At 34.9% G+C, this 11,688-nt stretch overlaps 1 pseudogene; it reads left to right on the plus strand.

Annotated features, from left to right (window-relative positions):
- Positions 1-4,439: 4,439 nt before the first annotated feature.
- Positions 4,440-11,688, plus strand: part of LOC107714463 (disintegrin and metalloproteinase domain-containing protein 10-like) — a 30,104-nt pseudogene continuing 22,855 nt past the window's right edge.

Consider the following 11,688-nt stretch of genomic DNA (forward strand, 5'->3'; position numbering starts at 1 on the left):
TACATTATGAAACATTACTACAATTTAAAGTTGTGAAATGTAATTTATTTCTATGGGGGGCAAGAACACATTTTCAGCATCATTACTCCAGTCTTCAGTGTTACATGATCCTTCAGAAACCATTCTATTGAACAAACATTCATTACTATTAGTTGAAAACGTAAAAATGGCTGATACTTAATAAAACTGCATTAGAGTGGTCGTCGCGCTTGTGTTAAAGGTGCACAAAGATGAATATAAAGGCTAAATAGTCTTTAATTAATCCACACAGAGGAAGGCAGTAACACACGGACCAAGACAAACTGAACAGACTAGAACTTAAGTAGACAGACCACTGAGGGACGAATGAGTAAATTAATTAGACACAGGTGAACTGAATAATCGAGGGGACACAGAAACTAGGTCAAGGAACATGAGTAAACACAACAGTTCATAAATGTGACAGTGGTATTTTTCAGAATTAAGTTAGAAGAACAGCATTTATTCCAAATAGAAATCCTTTGTAATATCATGTTGAACAGAAATCTTTTGTAGCATTAAATGTCTTTACTGAGATTGTTGATCAATTTAATGCCTCTCAATAAAAGTACCAATATTTAAAAAAAATAAAAAATTAAAAAAATTAAAAATACACTGACAACTTTTGAATGGTAGTTTGCATTAAACCTATTGATATATAGATTTTTTTTTTCCTTATTAATGTTTTTTGGTATCAAATATTTTAAAACGTTTAATAATTTGGATAGAATGGAACATGGAATGTGTCTACTAGACACTGCTGCGCTGGGCTGGTCTTCAACCTGAGAATGTTTCCTGGCAACACTAAGATTTGGCTTTGTTGCAGCAATGTGAGAGCCAGTAAATCTTGGTTTGGTAAACTAAAAAGGTGAGAAGACCGAATGTGTTACTACTATTTATATTAATATGACTATTTTAAGTAAATGCAGCCTTCAAAAATACTTCTTTCTGAATGGAAGTGGTCCATAAGAGGAATGATTTATTAGCAGTACTGACTCTTGAAATAACTACAAAGTATTTGCATGATGGAATAGTTATTAAATTACTTTTTTTTTTTTACAAAAACAAAGAGACCGTAGAAACACAATTTCTGTATAAAAATGTGAAAATTATGATAAAGGTTTAATTTGTTATCATTAAACTGTTATCAGGGACACATGAGCAGTAGGTACATGTTTGTTTTATAACAAGTTCTGTGTAAAATCTCATTTTGTCCGTTACAGGGTTGAGAGTAAAAGGTGTCTAAATCTGAAAAAACTGAAAATAATATAAGGTCTTTAATGCCTGAGGTTTTTGGAGGTTTGAGATGTGCCTAAAGATGTGGGGTATTTAGAAGTTGAATAACATGTAGTTTGAAAATATGTATATTCCAAGTTAAAATGTTACCGAATCCCAGGAATGACCCACCTAACCTAACCAAACACCTAAAAGGGAATCTTACTCTAAATGTATTACATGTTTTAAAAAGCAGACGCTACAGATCTCTGTGCACTAGAACATCATGAAAACAGTGTCATCTCCATCTTAAACAACTAACACAGAAATGATTACCTGTTTTCTGTCATTCATTTCTCCATTTCTAGCTATTGCCTCTCTCTCAAGTACTATGTAAATACATATGTATATTTTTATTTATACAGCTGAATATATAGAGTAAATAATGCACAAATCTGTACATAAATCTTCTGTTCCAGATTTCATACCACTTTATTATTATTATTATTTTAATCTTACTTATTTAATCCTTTCTGTTCTCATGTCAGATATGTATGTATGCATGTATGTACCAAGAGCTCCTTAAAAAAACATTTATTGATATTCAACATATTATTATCATACTGAGCAGAAATGTGCATTTAAAAAGCACTAGTATTGAGTTCATGATATCCTTGTTTAAAAAGTTACTATAAACCTAACTAAAATATAAGAACCAGGTTCTAGTTTTTCCTAATAAGTATAATTAAATGTTAGTCACTATTGTAATAATTACTGGTATCTAATAAACAAGAAGTACTGTAGTATCTAAAGAATAAGTGCTAGTATCTTTATAAAGGATACTCTTACCTAAAGAATGAGCACTAGTAGCTAATCAAACAGATTCTAGTGTCTAAAACAATAAGTTCTAGTAGCATGTAAATAGATACTGGTCTGTTTTAAATATGAACAGTTAAAGGTCTTGTCAAACCCACAGAGCATCACAGTGAGTGTGAGAGCAGCGCCACCCAGTGTCTGCTGGAGAAACAGCCACAGATACTGAACTCAAATCTATTGAAAGCCTTTATTGTCACTGTATTTTTCTGTTTACAATGAAATGAAGAGCACTGCTCCTGACTGCTGTTAGAAAACAAACATATAACCACAGACAATAAATAAGACTGGACTGTACAGAACAATTATAAAAGCATACAACAAGTGAGCGAGTTATAATATTGCACACTGATCAATCTGAGTCCAGAGAGCTTCGACAGAGCTGCACATTGACCTCTACACTGATATCAAACAGTAACAGAAAGTAGAAACTGAATGGAGTAAGTGTCAGCAGTGATTAGTGAGCAGATATAGTATTGCACCTTGACATGCCACATTTAGTGCACTTGTTAAAGTCCTGATAAACAAAGTGACCAGCTGATCATATTCACACTCTGCATATTGTATAAAAACAAAAAGGACATGTTCGTGACTCTAAATAAGATACAAAATATCAAGAAAAACAAAACAAACAAACAAAAACCATAGGTTAACCAGTATTTCTGACAGCGCAGAAAACCATGAAACTAAAACATTCAGGCTGTCCTAGAGCTCAGTAAGGTACATGTAAAACTTCAAAGTTCTGGCATTCCATAGACTTCTGTAGCTAGAACCCTTTCTGTTTTCTAAAAAAAAAAGTCCCAAAATGTACACAGCTTACAAAAGGAACATCACATAGTGTAAATAAGCTGTCACAGAATAAGAATGTGTGAATGTCAGATAGAACCTCATAATTCCAAGGCGAGGATTTGTACTATTTCTCCACTTGATGGCACAGTTTCCTCAGGTTTGGCCCACGGAGCAACGCTCTGCTTCTGCTGAAGAAAGCAAGTGCAGTTAGACTGAGAGGTTGTCATTATAATTGTGTGCTGGTATGGATATGAGTGTGGTTTATATGTGTGTACAAATCTGACACTGCACAAAAAAGTGCATCAAAATTAATGCCATTGTTAATTATTGATTTATCCAAGACTGTAATCCCCCCCAAAAATCTGCTTAACATTTAGTACAATTAAACTATTTTTCATTAAAACGTGTTCAGCTGACCACCACAGCTGCTTCAGTTATTACTCAGCAGTTTGGGGTTTGTTTCTCACAAATACAGAAATCTGTGCAGATCCCAAAAACCCAAATCTGGTTCAGGTGCACGGGGAAAACTCTGCTTTAAAAGGAATATTCTGCTGCTTGGAAAATATTTTTTGGAGACTAATTCAGCTCTCACATTATATAACTAGTGTTTGTTGGTATTATTCTTGTTTCTTACATTAATTTAGCTTACCAGTATTGACTTGCATCTTCCTGTTATTGCTTATAATCATAATTCTTCACTGTATGTTATTACTGTAAGAAGTCATCAAGAAAAATTAAACGCTTCCAATTTTAGTCAGCTTGTGGGGACAGGAATGCACTTCTGAATCTGAGTCTGATCTAAAGCATCACTCAGTCTTTTTATTATTGGACGAACATATAAAATAATAACAATACAAATTATAAACAAATTAGAACAAAAAAAAACAAAAAACATAGCTCACATTCAATTTTAACAAATAAAGATATTATAAAATACAGGGGGATTGAAGATTGTGTCATAGTATTTTAAACATTCGTCTTACTGAAGAAATATAAAAGTCAAAATCAGAACAAAACTAATTTAACATAAGCATTTTTGTTTATTTGTTTGAAATGTTGCCAATAAAATAAAAAGGTTAACAATAAATTCTAGATCTTTATTGCTTTTTTTTCAAAATACAAGATAACATCCTTTAAATTAAAGCAATAATTAATATTAATTAAACTAAATATAAACTCTGCCAAATCCATCCAAAACCTGTTTAGGACTTACAGTCAGAAAATAATTCTCAGCATTACACAAACAGCATGCATCATCACTATCAGTGAATCTTCATATTAATTAATCAGAAGGGTACATGGTATGTAGAATTATGAAATGTAGTATTGTATTATTGTATTGTATTGTATTATTAATGCAGTATTTAAAAGGAATTAACCAGCTATTCTCAATTATAGAGTTACAAAAAAAATCCCTCTAGGAGATATTTCATTTTGTTTTTGGAAAATATTGCAAATATGTTTGTTAATGCATTTTTACTCAGTTAGCACTCAGTCTTTGCTGTAAATTTTGCGCTTGCGGAATAAATGCGTGGGGGAGGGGCTCGCTGACGCTCTCTGTGCGTCTGACGTCAGCACGCAAAGCCCCCAAACCTAGACTGAAGCTGTAAACAATAAAACCCAACCCCGTCCATCATCCATGCGCTAAAGATGCGTTTGTCCGCGATGACGGCCGTGTTGTCGGTGCTGCTGTGGCTCCTGTGCTCCCTCAGGTCCGCTCGAGGTGAGTGTGAGTGTGTGTTTGGAGCGGTTCGGCTCTGATTCGGTGATGCTGCGCGATAGCAGCGCTGCTAATGCTAACGCTAACTCGACCGTTATTCCGTTATTCCCGCAAATCCGCCGGTTCCCGTAGATGTTCGCGGCGGATTCGGTCCGGAACGCTTCTCTGAGCTGAAGTGTGTCAGAAGAGCCTGGGATGCGAGGATCCTGGGCTGAGACAGGAGCTAACACACATCCAGCTTCAGATGATGATGATGATGGAGACATCATTCCCATAAACACATCACAACACGAGCGTCTGCCTTCATCAGCTGCTGATGATTAATATACAGTATATAACGCTATCTCTCAGTAATGACAGGTGGACAGCTGCTGCTGATTGTGTTTTACAGTAGCTCCATAGGTTTAATGCACAGCATCTCTGGAGCTGCTCCAGATGCATCGGGCCTCACCCAGATATTAATAATCATATATCTGTATCATAGATGAGCAGTTTATCAGTCATACACCCATATACTGATCAGTATCTGAGATCAGCAGCAGCATTGACAATGTCAAATAAATGTAGAAATTAGTTTTGGTAAAAATATTATTTTAGCAATTATATGTTCATCTCATTTCAAGTTGATATTGTAATATATAATGGTCACTGTTCACACCAGTGTTTTTGTATGATTCTTGTACTATTATAATTTTCATTAGTATTTATTTGTAGAATTTGTATTGTTTTTGTTTTCATTTTTATTTTTTATGTCTGTTTTAGAATTTGTTTTCATTTTAGAATTTAGATTTTGAAGTTTTAGTAAATTTTGGTGTATTTGTGTATTTTTTTTATGTCTAGATTTTTTAATAAATTTTTTAGTTATTTTTTTCAGTTTTAGTCTTAGCTATTTTATTACTTCAACTTAAACGTAATGAAAATTAGATCATTTGACAACTAAGTTTTTTTTTTTTTTTTCCAGTTTAGTTCCATTTATTTTATAAGTAACAAAATGGCTTTTATTGTTTTAGAATAAAATGTTTTTCTACGATTATAACCCTGGGCTGCACTGCTCTCTAGATATCAGTATCGGCATTAGCTTTTAGACGTGTATATAATACATGTGTTATTACAAGAATGAATATAACGCCGCTTTGCTTTAAGTTAATCTGAATGTTGAACTATGGCTCACACTTTACACTGACAGAACGAATCGTAAGAATTCCTTTCATGTTGGTATCAGATTAAATGAATAACGTGTTCCTTTCATATTCCACAGTGCTGTATTAGTTATTATCCTATGATCAGCTCCATGACGTTGCATGCAGACATTTGCCCTGATGTGCTATTATTCCATGTAATGTCACTGTAGCTGCAAATATCTGATGTGTTGCGTGTGAACTGAGCTTGTTTATTCTCACGAGTCACGTGATCACCGCGGGCCAATCGCAGCCGTGCTCACTGTCACATGTGTTCTGGCAGGTTACTATGGCAACCCCCTGAGCAAGTACATCCGTCACTACGAGGGTCTGTCGTACGACAGGGATCTGCTGCACAGTCAGCATCAGAGAGCCAAGAGAGCGCTGTCTCTGCAGGAGCGCGAGCTGCAGCTGGAGTTCCACGCTCACGGCAGGTGAGGGATCCTTCCTGCTCCGCTTCTGATCGGAGCTTGGCCATCAGATTGCATCAAATCTTCAAAATGGGTTGTTCAAAAGAAAAAAAGGATTCTGAATTCTGATTAGATCACAAAATCCAATCTTAGTTTTGATCTGGATTAAATCCTCAGGTTGTGTTGTTCAAAACATTTTAGAAAGATTGGGATACTTTTGGTCCAAAACAACTGGATTATTCCGATCCCAGCAGAAGGGTGGATTTCAGGAACTAAAATATAAACTGGTACAAAAAATACAACATTTGTAACGTGTAATATATCCCCAAACAGCTGTCAATATCAAACAGAAATATTATATTATATTCAATTAAATTTTTTTTTATTTTTTATCACTGATTGTAAACTACATTGGCAAAATCTTTAGAGATGGACCAGTCAGAACAAGTAGTTATTTGTGACACTGGCATCTCCGATTTATTTGTTTTGTATTGTTTTTGTTTTCATTTTTATTTTTTATGTCTGTTTTAGAATTTGTTTTCATTTTAGAATTTAGATTTTGAAGTTTTAGTAAATTTTGGTGTATTTGTGTATTTTTTTTGTCTAGATTTTTAAATAAATTTTTTAGTTATTTTTTTTCAGTTTTAGTCTTAGCTATTTTATTACTTCAACTTAAACGTAATGAAAATTAGATCATTTGACAACTAAGTTTTTTTTTTTTTTTTCCAGTTTAGTTCCATTTATTTTATAAGAAACAAAATGGCTTTTATTGTTTTAGAATAAAATGTTTTTCTACGATTATAACCCTGGGCTGCACTGCTCTCTAGATATCAGTATCGGCATTAGCTTTTAGACGTGTATATAATACATGTGTTATTACAAGAATGAATATAACGCCGCTTTGCTTTAAGTTAATCTGAATGTTGAACTATGGCTCACACTTTACACTGACAGAACGAATCGTAAGAATTCCTTTCATGTTGGTATCAGATTAAATGAATAACGTGTTCCTTTCATATTCCACAGTGCTGTATTAGTTATTATCCTATGATCAGCTCCATGACGTTGCATGCAGACATTTGCCCTGATGTGCTATTATTCCATGTAATGTCACTGTAGCTGCAAATATCTGATGTGTTGCGTGTGAACTGAGCTTGTTTATTCTCACGAGTCACGTGATCACCGCGGGCCAATCGCAGCCGTGCTCACTGTCACATGTGTTCTGGCAGGTTACTATGGCAACCCCCTGAGCAAGTACATCCGTCACTACGAGGGTCTGTCGTACGACAGGGATCTGCTGCACAGTCAGCATCAGAGAGCCAAGAGAGCGCTGTCTCTGCAGGAGCGCGAGCTGCAGCTGGAGTTCCACGCTCACGGCAGGTGAGGGATCCTTCCTGCTCCGCTTCTGATCGGAGCTTGGCCATCAGATTGCATCAAATCTTCAAAATGGGTTGTTCAAAAGAAAAAAAGGATTCTGAATTCTGATTAGATCACAAAATCCAATCTTAGTTTTGATCTGGATTAAATCCTCAGGTTGTGTTGTTCAAAACATTTTAGAAAGATTGGGATACTTTTGGTCCAAAACAACTGGATTATTCCGATCCCAGCAGAAGGGTGGATTTCAGGAACTAAAATATAAACTGGTACAAAAAATACAACATTTGTAACGTGTAATATATCCCCAAACAGCTGTCAATATCAAACAGAAATATTATATTATATTCAATTAAATTTTTTTTTATTTTTTATCACTGATTGTAAACTACATTGGCAAAATCTTTAGAGATGGACCAGTCAGAACAAGTAGTTATTTGTGACACTGGCATCTCCGTAGAGCACTAGTAATCCAGATTCGGAAATCTGGAAAAGTGTGTATCTGGATCAGGATGATCCAGTCCAATGTTGCTTTGAAATACCGGCACAGAAGTGAGACGGGTTACCTGATCCTGGATCGCAAAACACAGGATTTCCACATCCAGATCATTCTGATCCAGACTAAACCTTGTGAACAACCGGAACCAGAAGATTTTAATGATGGATTAATGTAGCATTTCAACACCTTGAATCCATCTTGGCATAAGAGAAACTAATTATTTACACATGACGTGAACGGCTCATAGGTTTTGTTTCATAAATCAATATAATAGCAATATAATAATAATAAACTTTATTTTTATAGCACTTTTAAAATTTGCATCTCAAAGCATTTTACAAAATTCAAATATATATGCATTGAGAGGCTAAGTTAAAACATCAAACATAAAACATGCATCAAAACAATACATATATATATATGTGTGTGTAATATACAGAGCTTGACTTTAACTTTTTTGCTCACCATCCACTGTGGCTAGTTGTTTTCCAAACAAAGTTACTGAATACTATTATTTATTTAAATTGACTTTCAGGTCATTTTTTTGCCTATTCAAAGGGCATTTTCCCCTAATTGTATTAAATGTATGCATAATTTTTCATATCAAATTCTTATATTTTATGAATAATTTATTTAATATAATATAGGGCTGTTAGCAATCAAATAAAATCAGTATTAACCAAACTGATCTTTCCCCTGCAGAAGAAACAGAAGCAGCTGTAGTGGCATTAGATGCATTTACACAGACGGTTTAATGCAGCTGAAATGTAGCATGAATGCGTTTACACTGTAAAATTACAACAGCATAAATAATGTTATGAGCTTGGTGTTTCAAATCTTGGGTTTTTTATTATACAAATATGAATTGTTAGAAAAAATGCAAAGATAGGCTACTTTTAAATATGAAAGTAAAGCACCAGTAGGTGGCAGCAAGTGACTGTCTTAATGAGTGAGTCATTGAGGGATTCATTCAAACGATTCGTTCAGATGACTGATTCATTCAAGAATGAACCAAGAGCCTGTCTTTATGAATGGGTTATTGAATCATTGAATTATATGATTAATTCAAAAACACCAGTGTGTTGCTCAGAGATGAGCGACTGTAATCTTTGTTTGAAGCAATTTTTGTTTACCAAATCGAGCAAAAACAGACAACATTGACTACATTGTACTAAAATGTATATTAACTACTCGTTTGAACTCTTGCATAAAATCTATGTCAAATTTGCAGTCGTGGTTTACAGGGAAAACTTCACTCTCTTGGTCATGTCATGTTGCTTAACTAGGCTCTATGTTATAAATATAAAAACTAAATTTTAGCGCAGTATGCTTCTTCTATGTTCACTATGAGATTCTCTCAGACACAGACAGGCTGTGTGAGCCTCAACCGCACAACCTTTGTTACAGTTGATTAGCCACTATCAGTCAGAGATAATCATTCTCGCACAAATTTCGGTGCTTCCCTAATAAGACGTTTTAATCAGATTAGTTGTCCGGTCAGGCAAGTAAAATTCTCTTTCACTTGCCCCTTCAAAAAGTCCACTTGTCCCACACAAGCTCTGTTACTGTATATAAAATTCAGCTAAAGTGTCCAGAGGGAGAGACCGTATTGCCCACCACTGCTGACATTTGGCTGCTCATGTGTAATATAAAATAATCCCATAAAAGCTTTAAGAGAAGATTTCTGATGGCTGTACTCTAAATCTACACTATTTCTTTTGTACTCTGGGTTTTTCAGTCGCTTGAGCAGTACCTTTACCAAAGGACATATATTACTACTTTTGTAAAGGTACTGTCACTGGGGCGGCACCGTTTAGAGCTGAAGAAGGTCCTCTGATGTACCTTTGAGAGGGTGCCGCCCCAGTGACAGCTTTTGTATCTGAATAGAAATCAGTAGATTTGTCCTCTGTGGAGCGTGATTCATCAGTGTTTGAGTGCTGTGCTGTAATATCAGGACCTGTACAGCTCTGGTTTTCTCACCTGACTGTCTCTCGTCCTGAGATGTGTGTGTGTGTGTGTGTTCATCTCTTCTTGCTGCTTGTTTCCATCTCGCAGACATTTCAGCCTGCGAATGAAGCGAGACACCAGGCTGTTTTCAGACGGCTTTAAGCTGGAGATGTCTGGACAGGAGCTGGACTACGACACCTCGCACATCTACACCGGAGAAATATACGGTGATATACTCCAGATCATTCTTCATCAATCCCAGTGGATTTACAGTACTGATTAAGACAATAAATTAATACTTCCATTTAGGGCTGGGCGATTTTTCAGATTTTATCGATTAATTCAAATTTAATGTTTTGCCACAATTTTATTTTTTAGAAATCGAGGAATCATGATTTTGAATAGAAATATTACCAAACGTTAGAATTAGACACTTTGACAATATTCCAATAATAACAGTAAAGAGAAAAGAACAATCCAACCGCTCACGTGTGATGCACTCAGTGACGGACCGTAAGTGAAATACAGCGCTAGACACCATTCACACAGAATGAGCTTTTGTGTTGATAAAGATGCGACGCGGCAGAGGAATAGCAAACACATGCAGGAAGATGGGAGTGAGCGTCTCTTAACTTGAGCGCAGTGTTTTTAGAAAGCTGCTTCATACATGAGACGCGAGCGCAACAGTCAAACACATCCATGTTTACACAGAAAAAACTATGGAAAAGCAGCGCAAGCTAATAAAAAACCTGTAAAGAACTACTACTGTATGTCTGATATTTCATGTTTGCATCACAGTGATGGACTGAAAGCTGCTGTTGTTTTTACAGAACATTTATAGTTAATAGTCTACTGGTGTTATACCTTCAGTCATTTTGAATTTGAATTACCTTGACTCTTGAGAATTTTAAAAGCATTTTCCTCTTATTATTTCTGAATATATAATGTGTATAAGACAAATTTGTACAAGATGTAGTTGTAGTTTATGCATCTTTTCTGCAGAGATATTTAACAAGTGATTAGTTTAACATTTACTTTGTGTGCTGCACTTGGAATAGAATTTTCTTTAACTAGAGGGTTAATAAAGAAAAAGTTAATTCAATCATGTTGTAGTTACATTTTCAAGTTGACTAGTTAAAAATCATAAAAATCGAGAATCAGTCAAACGTTCATTTTTTTTTTTTGCCATATCGCCCAGCCTTACTTTCATTCATCAATTCAAGGATGCATTAAATTGATCAAAAGTGTCAGTAAAGACATTTATAATGTTACAGTAGATTTCTGTTTCAACTAAATGCTGTTCTTCTCAACTTTCTATTCATCTGTGAATCCTGAAAAATAAAATGCATCACAGTTTCCACAAAAATATTGAGCAGCACAACTGTTTTCAACATTGATAATAATCAGAAATGTTTCTTGAGCAGCAAATCAGCATATGTGACCCTGGAGCACAAAACAAGTCATAACGGTCAATTTTGTGAAATTGATATGTATACATAGGACAATATTTGGCTGAGATACAACTATTTGAAAATCTGGAATCTGAGGGTGCAAAAAAATCTAAATATTGAGAAAATCATCTTTAAAGTTGTTCAAATGAAGTTCTTAGCAATGCATATTACTAATCAAAAATTAAGTTTTGATATATTTACGGTAGGACATTTA

This window comes from Sinocyclocheilus rhinocerous, unplaced genomic scaffold (assembly GCF_001515625.1).
Source record: "Sinocyclocheilus rhinocerous isolate Xijiao unplaced genomic scaffold, SAMN03320098_v1.1 scaffold3193, whole genome shotgun sequence".
NCBI classification, from domain to species: Eukaryota; Metazoa; Chordata; class Actinopteri; order Cypriniformes; family Cyprinidae; genus Sinocyclocheilus; species Sinocyclocheilus rhinocerous.